This window comes from Oryctolagus cuniculus, chromosome 5 (genome assembly GCF_051225735.1).
Source record: "Oryctolagus cuniculus isolate XC-2025 breed Fujian yellow rabbit chromosome 5, ASM5122573v1, whole genome shotgun sequence".
NCBI classification, from domain to species: Eukaryota; Metazoa; Chordata; class Mammalia; order Lagomorpha; family Leporidae; genus Oryctolagus; species Oryctolagus cuniculus.
In genome coordinates, this window is record NC_142871.1 from 110,062,909 (window position 1) to 110,074,382 (window position 11,474).

At 37.4% G+C, this 11,474-nt stretch overlaps 1 non-coding gene across 1 annotated transcript; it reads right to left on the bottom strand.

Annotated features, from left to right (window-relative positions):
• Window positions 1-10,687: 10,687 nt before the first annotated feature.
• LOC149126608 (U4 spliceosomal RNA) lies at window positions 10,688-10,831 on the bottom strand. Its single transcript, XR_016234863.1, has one exon. It is a non-coding gene; the product is annotated as a U4 spliceosomal RNA (small nuclear RNA).
• Between the last annotated feature and the right edge of the window lie 643 nt (window positions 10,832-11,474).

The window sequence follows — 11,474 nt, forward strand, 5'->3', positions numbered from 1 at the left end:
TTCCAATAGTCTCTTAGTGGAGTCTTTTGGATCCCCTATATATAGAATCATGTCATCTGCAAATAGGCATAGTGTGCCTTCCTCGTTTCCAATTTGTATCACTTTGATATGTTTTTATTGCCTAATGGCTCTGGCTAAAACTTCCAGGACTATATTTAAAAGCAAAGGTGAAAGACACTCTGGCAAAAAAAAATGACCTAAATGAAAGATCTCTGCGAGTGAGATCCCAGTGGAAAGAACAGGTCATCAAAGAAGGAGGTACCTTTCTCTGAAGGGAGGAGAGAACTTCCACTTTGACTACGACCTTGTCTAAATATGATAAGAGTCGGTGAACTCAAAAGGCTTCCATAGCCTTGGCAACTCATGACAAGAGCCTAGGGTGATTACTGATGCCATAAACAAGAGTGTCAATTTGTTAAGTCAAAAACAGGAGTCACTGTGCACTTACTCCTCTTGAAGGATCTCTGTCCTTAATGTGCTATACATTGTGATTTATGCTATAACTTGTACTCAAACAGTATTTTTCACTTTGTGTTTCTGTGTGGGTGCAAACTGTTGAAACCTTTACTTAATATATGCTAAACTGATCTTCTGTATATAAAGAAAATTGAAAATGAATCTTGATGTGAATGGAAGGGGAGAGGGAGTGGGAAAGGGGAGGTTTGCAGGTGGGAGGGAAGTTATGGGGCGGGGAGCCATTGTAATCCATAAGCTGTACTTTGGAAATTTATATTCATTAAATAAAAGTTAAAAAAAAAGCAAAGGTGAAAGAGAGCATCCCTGTCTGGTACCAGATCTCAGTGGGAATGCTCTCAACTTTCCCCCATTCATTATGATGCTGGCTGCCTTGATTGTATTGAGGAATGTTCCTTCTATACCCAATTTGCTTAGGGTTTTTATCATGAAAGGATGTTATATTTTATCAAATGCTTTCTCTGCATCTATTGAGATAATCATACGGTTTTTTTGTTCAGTAGTTTGTTAATGTGATGTATCACATTTATTGATTTGTGAATGTTGAACCATCCTTGTATACAAGGGATAAATCTTACTTGGTCTTGGTGGATGATCGTTCTGATGTGTGTTGGATTTGATTGGCTAGAATTTTGTTCAGGATTTTTGCATCTATGTTCATCAGGGAAATTGGTCTATAATTCTCTTTATTGTATCTTTTTCAGGTTTCAGAACTAAGGTGAAACTGATTTTGTAGAAAGAATTTGGGAGATTGCCTTTCTTTCAATTGTTTTTGAATAACTTGAGAAGAATTGGATTTAGTTCTTCATTAAATGTCTGGTAGAATTCAGTAGTGAAGCCATCCAGTCCTGGGATCTTCTTTGTTGGGAGGTCTTTGTTATGCATTTAATTTCCATCTTGGTTATGGGTCTGTTTAGGTTTTCTATGTCTTCATGGCTCAACTCAGGTGGGTTGTATGTGTCCAAGAATCCTTCCATTTTTTTTTTGACAGGCAGAGTGGACAGTGAGAGAGAGAGACAGAGAGAAAGGTCTTCCTTTGCTTTTGGTTCACCCTCCAATGGCTGCCACGGCCAGCGCGCTGTAGCCGGTGCACTGCACTGATCCAATGGCAGGAGCCAGGTACTTATTCTGGTCTCCCATGGGGTGCAGGGCCCAAGGACTTGGGCCATCCTCCACTGCACTCCCGGGCCACAGCAGAGAGCTGGCCTGGAAGAGGGACAACCGGACTGGGACTAGAACCTGGTGTACTGGTGCCGTAAGGCGGAGGATTAGCCTAGTGAGCCACGGCGCAGGCCGAATCTATCCATTTCTGCTAAGTTTACCAGTTTGTTGGCATACAGCTCTTTGTAGTAATTTCTGATGATTCTTTTTATTTCTCTGGTGCATTTTCTTTTTCATCTCTAATTATATTTCTTTGGGACTTTTCTCTCTTTTTTTGGTTAGTTGAGCCAATAGCATGTCAATTTTGTTGGATTTTTCAAAAACCAGCTTTTTGTTTTGCTGATCTTTTGTATTGTTTTATTGATTTTGGTTTTGTTTATTTATTCTCTAATTTAATTGTTTATTTTCTCCTATTAGTGTTGGGTTTGGTTTGCTATTGTTTTCTTTTGGTCTTTGAAATACATTGACAGCTTGTTTATTTGGTGTCTTTCCAATATCTTGATGTAGGCTCTACAAGCTATACACTTTCCTATTACCACTGCTTTTGCTATATCCATAAGTTTGATAAGTTGTGTTGTCATCTTCATTTGATGCCAGACATTTTTATTTATTTTTTTGACAGGTAGAGTTATAGACAGTGACAGAGAGAGATGGAGGGAAAGGTCTTCCTTCCATTGGTTCATCCCCCAAATGGTCGCTACAGCTGGTGCTGCACTGATCTGAAGCCAGGAGCCAGGTGCTTCCTCCTGGTCTCCCATGCGGGTGCAGGGGCCCAAGCACCTGGGCCATCTTCCACTGCCTTCCCAGGCCACAGCAGAGAGCTGGACTGGAAGAGGAGCAACCAGGACTAGAATCGGCGCCCATATGGGATACCAACACAGCAGGTGAAGCATTAACCAAGTGAGCCACAGCGCTGGCCCCTCCAGAAATTTTTTGATTTCTCTTTTGATTTCTTCAATGACCCTCTCTTAATTCAGGGGCATGTTGTTCAGTCTCTATGTGTTTGAGTATGTTCTGGAAATTCCTGAATTGTTGATTACCAATTTCATTCCATTGTGTTCTGAGAAAATTCATGGTATGATTTCAATTTTTTTGAATTTGCTGAGACTTACTTTATGGCCTAGTATGTACTCAATCTTAGAGAAAGTTCCATACACTGGTCAGAAGAATATGTATTCTGCAGCTATAGGATGGAAGGCTCTATAGATATCTGTTAAGTACATTTGGTCTATACTGTAGATTAACTCTTGTTTCCTTGCTGATTTTCTGTCTCGTTGATCTGTCCATTGTTGAAAATGAGGTATTGAAATCCCTATTACTATTGTATTTGAGTCTGTGTCTCCCTTTAAATCCATTAACATTTCTTTTAAATAGCCAGGTGCCCTGTACTTACGTACATATATGGTTATAATAGTCACTTCCTTATTCATTACATAGTGCAATTCTTTGTCTCTTGACAGTTTTTGTGTTAAAGTATATTTTGTGTGATGTTATGATGTCTACATTAGCTCTCTTTTTGTTTCTGTTAGCATGGATTATCTTTTTAGACAGTGAGAGAGAGAGAGACAGAGAGAAAGGTCTTCCTTCTGTTGGTTCACCCCACAAATGGCCACTACAGCCGGCGTGCTGCACCATTCTGAAGTCAGGAGCCAGGTGCTTCCTCATGGTCTCCCATTTGGATGCAGGCCCCAAGCACTTGGGCCATCCTCCACTGTCCTCCTGGGCCACAGCAGAGAGCTGGACTGGAAGAGGAGCAACCAGGACTAGAACCTGGCACTGATGTGGGATGCCAACACCGCAGGTGGAGGATTAACCAAGTGAGTCACAGTGCCGGCCCCCAGTTTGTGTCTTGTAACTGGAGACTTGAAGCCATTTACATTCAGGGTGACTATTGATAAGTAACCACTTTGCCCTCCATTTTTTCCTCTAATATTCCTATTTTTTACTTTGGATTTCCTTTGTACTTTATTGGGAGTTTTTCTGCCTTCACCTTCTTTTGTAGTGATGACCTTGTTTCTGTGTTTCTGCATGTAGCATATCCTTAAGCCTCGTTTGTATGGCAGGACAGGTAGTGACAAATTCTTTCAATTTCTGCTTATTATGGAAGGTCCTTATTTTACCTTCATTTATAAATGGGAGTTTTGCAGTGTATAATATTCTGGGTTGATATTTTTTCTCTTTTAAGACTTGGAATGTATCTTGCCATCCTCCCCTAACCTGTAGGGTGTCTGAAGAGAAGTCCACTGTGAGTCTAAGTGGAGTTCTTCTGAAAGTAATTTGGCATTTCTCTCATGTACAATTTAGAGTCATTTCTTTATGTTTTACTCTAGAGAGTTTTACTGCAATGTGTCATGGTGAAGATCTTTTCTGCTCAGGTATGTTAGTATTTCCATGTGCTGCCTGTAATTGAATGTCCCTTTCTTTCTCCAAATTAGGCAAGATTTCTGTTATTATTTCAGTGAAAAGGCCTTCTCGTATTTTCTCTCCTTCCACACCTTCAGGGACTCCTAAGATCTGTATGTGGGATCATTTGATAGTATGTTGTCAATCTCCAACGCTGATTTTTAGTTTTATAATTTCATCTTCTTATTTTTGGTCTGAATGTAAAATTTCCAGCAATGTGTCTTCTAGCTTGGATATTCTGTATTCTGCCTCAACCACTCTTCTTGTTAAGCCATTCTGCTGCATCTTTTATTTGGTCTTATTGAATTCTTCATTTCCGGCATTTCTTTTTAATTACTATTTAAGATCTCAATTTCATGGGAAAAGAATCATTCATAACAGATATAGTTTTTTTTAACTTTTATTTAATGAATATTAAATATGCGGGTAGTAGAGTCTGACAGGCAGTGCTTCTCCTCCATAGCGGCAGCTCTGTCCTCCCATTGCCTAGCAACTGGCACGATGCAACTTGCCCAAAGAAGGAAGGAATACTTCTGAATTGTTATGACCCTCATTGATTGGGTGGGGTGTGCCCCCTGATATTTATTGTTAGGCACTGGCACTGGAGGTAGATTGGCAGGTCTCTGCTGTAGCAGGGAGGGGCAAGGGAGAGGGATGCTCAGGCTTTTTTTCCTTTTTTGTTCTTTTTTTTTCCCTTTCTTCCAGCCTCTGCTGTCTTAGTGGTTCATGTGGAATTTAAAAGCAGTTCACCAAGCTCTCCCTCCAGCTGTATCAGCAGCACTGTGGGCCCATGGATTCCCCTCTCACCTAGATTTCCGGGGTGGGCGTCTTCTTCCATTGATCCAAGCTTCCCTTATTTTCTGTTGTTCATTTGCTCCCTTAGTACAATTCTGGACCATTTCTATTGCTCCTGCTGGATTTCGTACTAGTTCCTCTGCTGTGAGTGTACTTTCTCCCCTATTAACACATGAAATTTGCCTGCATAAGTCAAACTGTCCTGTCACTATTCTGCCATCTTGGAACCCCTTAAATACATTCTTTTTTTTTAAATTTTTTATTTTTTTAAAAGGCAGAGTTAGACAATGAGAGAGAGAGAGAGAGAGAGAGAGAGAAAGGTCTTCCTTTTTCTGTTGGTTCACCCCCCAAATGGCCGCTACAGCCATCACGCTGCGCCAATCCAAAGCCAGGAGCCAGGTGCTTCTTCCTTGTCTCCCATGTGGGTGCAGGGCCCAAATGTCCTAACAGCACTCTGGCCTCATAATCAGCCCTTAAGGCATGCGGATCCGGCTGAAAAGCCCATGAGAGTATTTCAGGCATGGAAAGCCAAGACACTCTGGGGGAAAAAAAAAAAACCTAAATGAAATATCTCCACGAGTGAGATCCCAGTGGAAAGAATGGGTCATCAAAGAAGGAGGTACCTTTCTCCGAAGGGAGGAGAGAACTTCCACTTTGACCATGGCCTTGTCTAAATATGATCAGAGTCAGTGAACTCAGGGGGCTTCCATAGCCTTGGCAGCTCATGATGAGAGCCTAGGGTGATTACTGATGCCATAAACAAGAGTGTCAATTTGTTAACAACAGGAGTCACTTGGGCCATCCTCCACTGCACTCCCAGGCCACAGCAGAGAGCTGGACTGGAAGAGGAGCAACCGGGACTGGAACCTGAGGTGCTAGTGCCACAGGCGGAGGATTAGCCTAGTGATCCGCGATGTCGGCCTCTAGATACATTCTTGATGTCATTTCTACTCATATGATCCCAACCGTTTTCCTTTTGGAAGATTTTAGGTTTACCTTTTCAATTGATATTGTAAAATTTAATGATGATATGCCTTAGACATGCGTTGTTTCTCATCATTTCTCTACATTTTATGTCCTCTTTTAGTTCTGAAATTTTTTTCTGATTTATACTTGAATCACTACCTCTTCATAACTTTAAAAATTTGTCTTTGTTTTTAATCTATTTTGATATTGAAACTGTCTTACTGATCCCTAACTTTGCTTCCTTTCATTTTTATATTTTTGATATTTCTCTCTTGAGGAAACTTCTGGAATTGGTCTTCAACTTTTATTGCATATTTAATTTTAAATATTGAAACACTTTTACAATATGCATCCTTATTCTTTAATTTTATAGTATAGTTTTGTTATAGAACTATGTTTTGAAGAATTTTTATAGCACATTTTACATTTTATAGTATTTTATAGCTCTCATTTAAAAATGTTTTCTATAAAAATGTGTCATTCATAATATGTCTTTGAAGTTTCCTTCTGTGCATTGGATTCGTATTTTCTACACTTTAGTCTAATTTTTGTTCTGATTAATTCTGTATTGATGGATTTTCTGAAATGTCTGCAGAATTGTGACTCCCTGCTTTGGGTTAGAGGAAGGCATGAAAATGTTACCAGTGTTTCTGTGGTTAGGATATGTATAACCACATGGAATGCTTCCAGACTGATAAATACTAGCGTTCCTCAGTTAGGGAGTAAATGGAGCTTTTTCTTGGAGAAATTTCTCTCTTTGGGGACATATTTTTTTTCTCTTCCAGAGATAAATCTCTCTAATTTTTTTGGTGTTGTTGGCATAACTGTAAGAGATTTGTCTAGTCACCTTTTTTTAAGAGTTATTTATTTGAAAGGCAGAGTTACAGAGAGGCAGATTAAGAGAGAGGGAGAAGAGAGTCTTCCATCTCTAGTCCACTCCACAGATGGCTGCAATGGTCAGAGCTGTGCTGATCTGAAGCCAGGAGCTAGAGTTTCTTCTGGGTCTCCCATGCAGGTGCAGGGGCCCAAGGACTTGGGCCAACTTCTACTGCTTTCCCAGGCCACAGCAGAGAGCCGAATTGGAGGTGGAGCAGCCAGGACTCGAACCTGCGCCAATATGGGATACCAGCACTGCAGGCAGTGTCTTTACCCACTACACCACGGTGCCGACCCCTAGTCACATATTTATAAAGGAAGATAAGGAGAAAACTCTTGTAAATCTTTTTTGTTAATGTATGTATCTTTCTGCTTAACAAGAACATCTCTATATCTAATGTATGCAAACAGAAAACATTCTGGTTTATTTTACAACAGAATACTTTTCCTGTAGGGATTAAGAAATATTTATAGTAAGTTTTCTGTACAAAGAAGAATTTCTGACTTTTTTTTTTGCTTTGAACTTTATTTGGCAAAGCAGCACTGCATAAGCTGTGCAGTAACAAGGACATAGTTTACACAGCATGTTAGTTTCATAAACATTATAAACAGCAAATTAGAAACACCAAAAAAACTTAACTTAGTAAGCTTCAAGTCTCCTATCACTTTTATAGAGAAAGAACAAAGTATGTCAGTTATGTCCAATCTGTACAGCAGAGTGTTTACAGGACACCACCATCACCTTAAGTTTCAGTATTTACCAATGCCGAGCTATAAGGTAACAACGCAGCTGATTGCATCTGCAACATGCTACTCTATGACAACACATCAAAAGCTTTAGAAGAAAGCTCCTCTCTATTTTCTTAGTAGTACCTAACAGACATCCAAATACCAAGAATCTTAACTTGGGAATGGCGGTGTTATCTGATACACAGAAGAGATTTGAAAAATTAACATCAGAACAAAATTGATTTTCCCAAGAAAAGGAAAACCACTCCTCAAAATAAGTCATAAACTAAAGTTCTCCATTTTGCAGAACCCCTTCTTTTCCTATTTTAAAGTAAACTGTGGGCATGTGAAAGTAGTAACACCTGACTGTTCTTAACTGTGACTAGAAAATTAAGGCTTCATAAACATTGAAAGGAAGGCTGCTTTTCTATTTAAAGTGGAATTCATACAGGCATAAAATACTTGCACCTTACTTACTAAATCTGACAATCTCTGTATTTCAATAAGGTTGAAGCATTCCTTTTTTTTTTTTTTTTTTTGAAAGGCAGAGTGGTCAGTGAGAGAGAGAGAGAGAGAGAGAGAGAGAGGTCTTCCTCTTTGCCGTTGGTTCACCCTCCAATGGCCACTTAGGCCAGCGCCCCGCGCTGATCCGAAGCCGGGAGTCGTGCTTTTCCTGGTCTCTCATGTGGGTGCAGGGCCCAAGCACTTGGGCCATCCTCCACTGCACTCCCTGGCCACAGCAAAGAGCTGGCCTGGAAGAGGGGCAACCGGGGACAGAATCTGGCACCCCGGAAGCTTTCCTAATTCATGTAATTATCAATGTTTTTCTTACTAGTTTTCATTTGTCTCTTTTTTTCACTCACTCCCTCTTTTTCTATATTGTAATTGCCTCATTTTTATGATTCTTTTATTTTTCCTCAAAATTGCTTCGTTGGTTGTAAATTTTGCAATTTTTGGTGGTTGATCTAGAGTTCAGAGCACATATCTACTATTTATCACAACAATTACTAGAAAAGAATTTATCACTTATGTATAGTGTAAGGCCCTTAGAACAGTATATGCATGCATATATTTCCTTCCTTCTGTTCCTTTGTTGTCAAATATTTTATCTATATATGTTGCACTCCTCCAAATAAATTGTTATTTTCATTTAGACATTTACTTGTATTTTAAAGTATTTGAAAAGTCAAAACTTTGGGCAGTTCAATATTTATTTATTTTAATCATTTTTATAATCTCGTGTCAAATTCCAACTCTTGATTAAAATTTCCATTTAATGATACGTTTTTTTTCCCTGAAGAAATAATTTAACATTCCTCCGAATTCAGGTTCTATGGCAATAACAAGAGCTTTTATTTTCCTAAGAAAGCTTTATTTCATATTCATTTTGGAAGATTGTTTTCTTTTTGCTTTATATTTATTTCTGTGTTAATGAGTAACCACCACACCCCCAATATGTTCATGATATGCTCTGTTTTCTATTGTTTTTAATAGTTTCTGTTGAGAGGTCTACTATCATTATTAAATTTATTCTTCTTTATAATGCTTCTTTTTCCCATTGGATAACTTCAAGATTTCCTCTTTACCTTTACTGTTCATCGGATTAATGATGTTGTTCCTTGATTGAATTTTTTGAGGGAATATGTACTATTTCCTGTGGTCCTTGTGATTTTGGTTTGCAGCTTTTCAATAATTTTAGGAATTCTTAACAATTAGCTTTCTTATTAAGCTTAACATTTTATTTATTATTTTTGAGATAACAATTTATTTTACATTACAGTGAGAGGCTTCATGTTCCACTAAATAAAGAGCTTAAAAAATTAAAGGTACAAAGATAGTAGTTCATCAGGAAAATGGGCCATGACTATAAATCAAGTGAAAATATGTTCACCTTTCCTCAGATAAAGTAAATCCTAAAATATTATCTTTCAGAATACTTCTGTTCTCATCGTGTTTTCTTGTTGGGACATACATTGTATATATTTCAGACTATTTGGTAATTTCCAGAGTTTTCTGTGTTTTTTTTTTTTCCCACAATTATTTTGTTTTGTACTTCATTTAGGAAAATTCTCAAACAAACAAATTTAAACATGTCATAGATGAACTAGCGGCTATTTCCATATGATTTACAGTTTTTCATGTTAAAGTATATTGTCCACCTTTCTGCAAGAAATAACATATTAATCATATTGGACATTCATACAGCACTGTTGAGACTCAATAAATAACATTTTGAAATTTCATCTAAGAAATAAGGAAAGTATGATTTAAATATATCAATAAACAATTAAATTGTATGAGAAAATAATGGAAATAATGACTATGAATTTCTAAGTAAAAGAAAGATTGGTGAAAACCATAAATGCTACAAATTTTCAAAGATATTTATAACAGATACATGCAACAATAATTACTAAGCAAAAAGTAGAAATATTGAAATTAACATATTATGGTTTATTAACATTCATTTCTGAAATTCAGATGTGTTTTTATGTAGCTTGGATAATTTTATTTATGGATGTGAATTTTATACCACTTCAAGATATAAAACAGATAATTTAATTATTATGTAAACATGTTAGAGAAGAACATGCTTTTGGAATCAAGCAAAACAAGTTAGAGGCTGGCACAGTGGCTCAGGGAGTTAAAGCCCTGGCCTGTAGCTCTAGCATCCCAAATGGGCACAGGTTCCAGTCCCAGCTGCTTCACTTCCTATGCAGCTCACTGCTGTGGCCTGAGAAAACAGCAGAAGATGGCCCAAGTGCTTGGGCCCCTGAACTTATGTGGGAGACATAGAAGAAGCTCCTGGCCATAGAGACCATTTATGGAGTGAACCAGTGGATGGGAGACCTCTTTCTCTCTCTTGCTCTGTCTCTACCTCTATCTGCAACTCTTTCAAATAAATAAAATAAATAGTAAAAGAAAAACAAGTTAGAATGCCAGTTCTGTCTCTTCTGAACTTTCTGGTTATGATAAAATTGTTCAAATTCACTGATAGTTTTCTCATATGTAAAATGAAAGTAATGTAACTTCAGAGTTGTGTTTTAAATTAAAGACATTACAGATGCAAAGAACTGACACATGGAAGGTGCTCAATATGTCATAGCTCATTGTTTTTATTTGAAGAGAAAAAGCAGTTGCAATATGAAGATATATTGAAATAATGATATTTAGACTAATGCTGTGCTTTCGTTTTTTGACACTGATGAGTTTTGTAACTTTGAAATATTTTTTGAATTCAATGAAACATTTTAAGAGAGAAAAATAATATTCTGTTGCATTATCTGAATGTTAGAAAGATATACATAAAATGTCTGAATTATTTATCAGAAAATACCTAAAAACATAATTATTATTTGTTTTCAGTTAGCAATAATCACTCCTCAGATAAACCTTGTTAGCTACGATATTGCCACTGCACTAGCTTATAATTATTATTTGTAATAAATAGTATTGCCTCTATTATTATGATATGCTTTTTAGCAAAATTCTATGATTGTATCCAAGAAACATCATTCAAAGCTTAAACATTTATTTTTGTTCATGAGGCCTCTTTTGTTTCTAAAAGGTATGCGGTATCTAATATGCTTCCTTTTTCTCTTTTTCTCTTTTTGCACTACAATTCCGACAATTTATGTGCAAAGTGGTTCATTGTATTCCCAGCTATTGTTCTCTAATGTCATCATTAATCTCAGGGTCCAACCTTGCAGAATATACCTACCTTCATCTATTTAAAACCATCAAAAGTAGATCTATTCCAGATCATCAGGTATAGCTCACCTAAGTTGGCTTTTATCTTCAAAATGTGCCACTAATATTAAATTGCTTCAGATGTATATGGATATGAATCAATGATATGGCTATACTTTCCATTTCTCCTGTTTCTCTGCCCTTATCTCTTAAGGTGAAAAATTCACATATATCATTTACCCTTGGAGAATGTCAGTTCTAGCTGTGTGAGAATGCCATCACCTCAACCCCACATCTTATTACACGTTCTCTCATATTCACAGATATTTGATTATTACAGTGTGAGGTTTTACACACTTTAATAAATACCTGGGAAACAT